Source organism: Sciurus carolinensis, chromosome 16, assembly GCF_902686445.1.
Source record: "Sciurus carolinensis chromosome 16, mSciCar1.2, whole genome shotgun sequence".
In the NCBI taxonomy this organism is placed as follows: domain Eukaryota; kingdom Metazoa; phylum Chordata; class Mammalia; order Rodentia; family Sciuridae; genus Sciurus; species Sciurus carolinensis.
In genome coordinates this window covers 6,395,641-6,403,158 of record NC_062228.1, presented here as the reverse complement: position 1 = coordinate 6,403,158, position 7,518 = coordinate 6,395,641, and the positions used below count along the sequence as shown (strand labels likewise).

General features: G+C 39.7%; 1 non-coding gene across 1 annotated transcript; it reads right to left on the bottom strand.

Annotated features, from left to right (window-relative positions):
• Window positions 1-3,654: 3,654 nt before the first annotated feature.
• Trnas-uga (transfer RNA serine (anticodon UGA)) lies at window positions 3,655-3,733 on the bottom strand. Its single transcript has one exon. It is a non-coding gene; the product is annotated as a tRNA-Ser (tRNA).
• Window positions 3,734-7,518: the final 3,785 nt, after the last annotated feature.

The window sequence follows — 7,518 nt, the reverse complement described above, 5'->3', positions numbered from 1 at the left end:
CTCTTATCCTGCACAAAAATCAACTCAAAGACATAGGAATTAGACCAGAAACAATGAAACTGCTAGAAGCAAACAGAAGAATAACATGCCAACACGTTAGTACAGGCACTGACTTCCTCAATGAAACTCCTAATCCTGAAGAAATAAAACCAAGAATCAATAGTTAGGATAGAATCAAATTACAAAACTTCTGCACAGCAAAGTAAACAATTAAGAGTGTAAAGACAGAGCCTATAGAATGGGAGAAAATCTTTGCCAGCTATTCTTCTGATAAAGGATAAATAACCAGAATATATAAAGAACTCAAAAGAACTTAAAACAGACCTTAACACTAAAATAATATTAACCCACTGAATAAATGGGTAAAAGATCTAAAGAGACATTTCTCAAAAGAAGATATATAATAGTCAACAAATACATGAAAAAATGGTCCATGTCCTCAGCAATTAGGGAGATGCAGATCAAAACTATACTGAGATTTTATCTCATCCCAGGTAGAATGGCAATCATCAAGAATACAGATAATGATAATTGCTAGCAAGGATGCGGGGAAAATGTACACTTTATCATTGTTGGTAGGATGGCAAATTGGTACAACCACTTTGGAAAGCAGTATGGAGAGTTCTCAAAGATTAGGAATGGGATTGCCAGTCAAAGGTGGCCTGCTGCCTATTTTTGTAAATAAAATTTTATTGGAACACAGACAAATTTAAAAAAAAAAAAAGAAGGGAACAACCATATGTCCCAGCTATTTCACTCTTCATTTACAAAACAACTAAAATCAGCATGCTATAAACACATACCAATATTTATAGAAGCACAATCCACAATAGCCAAGTCATGGTACCAGCCTAGGTACCCATCAATAGACTAAGAGATAAAGAAAATGTGGTATATATACACAATGGAGTTCTGCATAGTCTTAAAGAAAAATGAAATTATGTTGTTTGCTGATAAATGAATAGAACTGGAGAACATCCTGCTAAGTAAATAAGCTAGACTCAGAAAGTCAAGGCTTAAATGTTTTCTCTCATAGGTGGAGGCTAAATAGGAGAAATGAATTAAAGGGGGAATCTCGGAAAAATTAGAAAGGAGATCAGTAGAGTAGAAGTGGGGGAACAAGGGGAAGGGATGAGAGGAGGAAAAGGGGAAGAACTGGAGAATAAAATCACCAAATTATACCAGGGACATGTATGAATATACCACAACACATTTAGACTTTATATATGACTATAATTCAACAATGAAAAATAACTAACTAAACAGAAGGAAGAACAATACAGTAGAGGAAGGGGATCAGGGAGTGAAAGGAGGGGATAGTACCAGGGATTGAAGTGGATAAAACTATGTTTACATATTCATAAATACATAAAAATGAACTTCATTATTATTTGTAACTATAAATGCACTAAGAATAAATATCTCCAAGCATTATTCACTTCAGTTTTTTTTTTTTTTTTTTTTTTTGCAGTGCTGGGGATTGAACCCAGCTTATAGTTTTTGTGCTTATAGTTTTTACTTTTTACTTCTAGAATTTGCATTTATTCTTTTCATAGTCTCCATTTCTTTGCAAAGTTTGTCTGCTTACTCCTTCAATTCACTGATAATAACAACTGCTTTAATGCTTACTTTTTTCTTTAATTTTTATTTATTGGGGGTGAGGGTGTTGTGGATTGAACCCAGCAGTACTCTACCACTGAGCTTCATCCCTAGTCCTTTTTATTTTTTTAATTTATTTTTTATTAAAATCTTTTTTTATTTTTATAGACTGCATTTTGATTCATTGTGCACAATGTAGATTCACATCCATTCATGTAATCATACATGTACATAGGGTAATACTGTCTGTTTCATTCTACTATCTTTCAGTCCTCCACTCCATTTTCCTCTACACCATCCAAAGTTCCTTCATTCTTCTCTTCTCCCCACCATCTCCCCTTGTTATATATTGTCATGCACTTATCAGAGAAAATATTCAGCCTTTGGTTTTTTAGGCTTGGCCTATTTCACTTAGCATGATATTTTCCAACTTCATCCATTTACAGCAAATGCCATAATCTTATTCTTCTTTATGGCTGAGTAATATTCCATTGTATATATATACCACAGTTTCTTTATCCATTCATCAATTGAAGGGTGTCTAGGTTGGTTCCACAATCTGGCTATTGTGCATTGAGCAGCTATAAATATTGATGTGGCTGCATCACTACAGTATGCTGATTTCAAGTCCTTTGGGTATAAACTGAGGAGTGGGATAGCTGGGTCAAATGGTGGGTCCATCCCAAGTTTTCTGAGGAATCTGCACACTGCTTGCTTTCCAGAGTGGCTGCACCTATTTACAACTCCACTAGCAACGTATGAGTGTACCTTTTTCCCCACATCCATGCCAACACTTATTGCTTGCATTCTTGATAATAGCTATTCTAATTGGAGTTAGATAAAATTGTAGGGTGGTTTTAATTTGCATTTCTCTAATTACTAGGGATGATGAGCACTTTTTCATATATTTGTTGGTCACCTGTATATCTTCTTCTGTGATGTGTCTGCCCATTTCCTTAGCTCATTTATTTTCTAAGAGAGAGGCTGCATGCCCAGGATAGACTTGAACTGGTAATTCTCTTGCCTCAGTCTCCCAAGTTGCTGGGATTACAGGCTCATTTTTCTAAGTCCAATGTTTATGAACATCTTGGGTTTTAGCTTTTATTGCCCTCCTTTTTTCATGACTAAAGATTACATTTTTCTGTTTCCTTGCATGTCTAGCATCTCTTGACTGGAAACTAGATCTTGAGACTAATACATAGTCGGGTATCATTGTATACCTACTTGGATTTTGTTATCTTCTGAAATATACTAATTCTGCAGTTCATTTACTGTCTAATCATCTTAAATTTGTGTAGGTTTAGTTTTATGATTTGTTACAATGTCATCTCTGAAAAGGCAGAAGTGTTAAGACTCTCTAACTTTGTAGGACTCAACTTCCAAACTCTGCCCACTACAAATATTCTCAGGACTTCACTGTGCATTTTGTTAGGTAAGGTACAAGGAGGTCTTACTCTAGAGTCATTGTTCTCAACTGGAGATGACGTGGCACCTAGAGAACATCTGGTAATGTCTGGAGACAATTATGATTGTCACAAGTTGGTAGTAAGTAGGGTGCTACTGAGTGGAAGCCAGCGAAGATGTCCTGCAATACAAAAAATGGCCTCCCATAACAAAGAACTATCTTATCCAAAAGGTCAGTAGTCCCAGGTTTGAGAAACCCTGCTCTAAGGCACAGTCCTTACTGCTAAGATATGGGCTGCTTCTGCACACCAGCTGGATATTGGAGGTACTAAAAAACCATTAATCTCTCTCCACTCTATCAGAGCTGAAAATCCAATATGCCCCAGCACACCCACCCAGTAGCACCTACACTCTCCACCTGAAGTAGCCACTCTTCAGTGAGACTCGGGTGGTCTTGTTTGCATATGTGTCTCTTGGCCACTGACTCAGAGGGGATCTCTACATACAGCTCTCTCTCTACATATATAGCTTCCTCCTCTCTGATATCCTGCCACAGATTCTGGCTTCTTCAGTAGCCCAAACTCTGATTCCTGCTTTAAGTCAGTAGGACTATTGTGCTTTGCTTTAATTCCAGGTTTTTTTTTTTTTTTGTGGGGGTGTGTGTGCTGGGGATTGAACCCAGGGCCTTGTACTTTCAAGGCAAGCACTCTACCAACTGAGCTATATCCCCAGCCCTAAATTCCAGTTCTTTGTCATGATGTAACATCATCCCCAGCCAGGAAACTGGGTGATTATGGGAATCACCTCATAAATATCCCTTCTCTCAGGAGCAACATCTTGCCCTATCTATTGCAGGCTAACTGAAATAGTTATTATGTATTCTGTGTCCCGGTCTCTAGTCGTTTGCATTGAGAGGGCTAATGGATACCAGTGATGCCCTTGTAGCTAAAAAGTGAAGTCCACCACATTCATCTTGACCTTCCTACTGCAAGTCGAAGCCTTATAAATCTGAAAGCATTATGAGACACACTCATACCTTAGGTGTGCCCTGCCTGTCATTCACTGAAGCTATTTCTAATTCAGAGGTTCGCTCAGCAGAAGTGTCCTGAGCCCTTACCATGGGCAAGCCACTTCCACAGAGGCTATATCAGCTTATCCTCATGCAATTCCCAGAAGTACCATCATTATGGTACTTTTATGAAGTCCTATGAAGAAGTAGAACTTAACTAAAATCTAGGGGAGATAAAATGGATTCAGGGAGAGCACATTACTTCCCCAGATCATATGGATTAAGTCAGAAGCATACATTGGGACTATCTCATTGCAAGTGTGATGTCCTTCCTTTCCTTTCCAGCATCCCCATTGCCTTCCTGGGACCTATCTACCAACCCTCATGGGAGGGTAAACAGCCTCCAAACATGACTAGCTTTCCTCTTCTCACCCATCTGCTCTCCAATAATTTTATTCATAATTTTTTCCTCCCTGGCACCCCTCTATCTGATGCTAGGACTCTTTGTCCACATTTGTCCTGGGACATATCTGAGGCTGAACACTGTATCTCTCCAAGGAAGCCAGTAACTTCTACCATCAAGAACACGTCGTCTAACGTTGGCATCACCTAACATTATGTCCTCTGTTAAAACCTTTTTTAAAAAACTATTTTCTCAAAGTCAACTGGGCAGTTATCTAACTCCGGTAAGAGAAGATAACACTTTCCATGGAGCACAAAGAAATGATGACCTACTTTATTCCTGTTTTTATCAACCAGGAACCACTATTTGGGTTGAAAGTTAGGACCCTGTTACCTATTTGCACTATTAAAATCCCTACAAAGAACAATTAATGTTGTAGTTGGCTAAATAGTGCCCTCCCCGCAAAAAAAAAAAAAAAAAAAAAAAAAAAACATATGGTCTACATTCTAAACCAAGTCTGCAACTGTGACCTTGCTTGGGAATCCAGTCCTTGAAAGCTATCATTAAGTGAAGGACCTTGAGATGAGACCATCCTGGATTACCCAGGTGGCCCTATATCTAGTGACGAGTGTCTGTACAAGAGACAGAAGAAGAGAGGCACAGAGGAATGAGAACCATGTGAAGATGGAGGCAGAGATTGGAGTGATACCAGCAGCCACCAGAAGCTGCAAGAATTAAGGAAGGGAATCTCAAAGACTTTGAAGAGAGTATTGCCCTGCCAGCCCCTTGGCGTTAGACTTCTGGCCTCCAAGACTGAGAAAATAAATTTCTGTAGTTTTGAACAACTTAGTCTGTGGTAATTTGCTATGGCAGACACAAATTAATACAAAGGAAACTAATACACAAGTTCCCAGGGAAAGACCAGCTGGCACACTAACCACACTGGACTCCTGATGATCTTTTCCACTAAGATTTGGTTTTCTTCGTGTTGTTGAGTTTCCTCAGTACTTAGACCAGTCTTAGACCATCAGAGCTTACTATGATTTGGATGTGGTTTGCCACAAAATGATTCAAGTGCTAGAGGCTTCATACTAAGAAGAGGTGGAACCTTTAAGAGGCGAGGCCTAGTGAAGAGTGGTTAGGTGATTGGGAGCACTGCCCTCAAAATGTCTTCATGCTGGTCTTGTGCAGTGAGTTAGTACTAAGAGAGCTAGCTCTTATGGTTTGGATGGGAGGTGTTCCCCAAAAGCTTATGTTTGAGACAATGTCAGAAAGCTTGGAGGTGAGATGACGGGGGGTCACGAAAGCCTTAACCCAATCGATGAATTAATCCTCTGATAGGGATTAACTGAGTGGAAACTTAAGATAGAGGGTGGCTGGAAGAGGTAGGTCCCTGGAGGCATGCCTTTGGGGGTCTATTTTGTCCTTGATGAGCTGAGCACTCTCTCTGCTCCTGGTATGATGTCTTGAGCCACTTCCCCCCACCACACTCTTCCACCATGATGTTCTGCCTCACCTGAAGCCCCAAGGAATGGAGCCGACTGTGAACTGACACCTCCAAAACTGTGAGCCCCCAAATAAATTTTTCCTCCTTAAAATAATTCTTATCAAGTCTTTTGGTCACAGTAAAGCTGACTAAAACACAGTTATAAAGAGTAAGCCTGGCCAGTGAATCCATGCCCAGCTTCCTGTCTTGCCATCTGATCTGTCTTTCACATAGTCACACCCTAATACTATCTGCCATGTTGTGACTAGCTAAGGTGATCCTCACAAGAGGCTAACATACAGGGCTGCTCAGTCTTGGACACTGAGCCTCCAAAACTGTGGGTTAAATACCTCTTTATTTTGTGAAATACCCCACCTCACATATTTTGTTATAGGAGTAGGAAACAGACTAATACAGAGCAGGTACAAATGTTTAAGTAAAAAGTGGAAGAAACATTTAAAATTGAGTGAATTAGAATTTTTTTTTTCTGCTGATTACTAAAGACTGCTGTATGCTTCCATAGCAATCCCTGTAATACAGCCGAATGCTTTGAGATTCAAGACAAGGGAAAACCCAGACCAAAGTAGCTATAGCTTCAAGAACATCCACCAGCTCACATTCTAGAAGGGCAGAGATGGATTAGGCTGGGTGATACAGCTGACACAGGTTTAATTGTCTTCTTACTCTGCCATTTACAGTGTTGGTTATTTTAAAAAGTCTGTTCCCCGTGGGCAAATAGAGCTTCACACTTCCTCTTTCAGATTTGGCAAGAAGAGAGAAAGGGAGGGAGGGAGGGATGAAAAAGAATCACCAGCAAAAGCAATAGGTCATCCTTCAACTAATCAGGCACCAGGCATTAACCTGAGGGTAGGCCAGCTTCCTATGCCCCGCCCCCATAAGATGCATAAAGGAATGAGAAGGTATGTAAACAAAGTGGAGGTTCTGTCAGGAAGAACACAGAGGATGGTGGAAGCTATCACAGATAAATGACAATGTAGCAAGACCAATGTGCCACCATCTCACCCACCTTACATGTAAAACACAGCCATAAGTAAGGACCCCTGCTTTCCCCTGGCAAATCACATCCCTTCCTCCACAGTTACTGCTCTTTTGATTTGCAGGTTTATTGTTCCCATGTCTCATTTTGTTTTTAACATATGTTTGTATGCCTAAGCAATAGGTTATATTCTTTTGCATATTTTTAAACTTAACATATGTGGGATCATACTGTAGAAACTACTCTGAAACCTTTTTCATTGTTCATTATCAGATTTGTGGCCAAGTTCACGGGAATGAGAAGTTCCTGTTCCCAAGTTTTCACAGAGGCACTCCAGTGTGTGAATGAACCACAGTGCATTCATCCTCCTCTTCATGAACCTTTTCCTTGTGTTTTCCTTAACTCTACAGAGAAAGCTGTTGTGGACCTTCTCAGTACACAACTCTTGGTGTATTTGTAGGAGTGTTCCTTTGGGGTATATAAATAGGAGAGGCAGTATCAAGTCAAAGGTACATACAGCTTTAACTTCTGTTGCCAACAGAGGTTAAAATGAGTTCTATCCCTTCGCAATCTCACTAATACAAGCTAGGACCAACCTTAACATCTATTAATTTTACAAA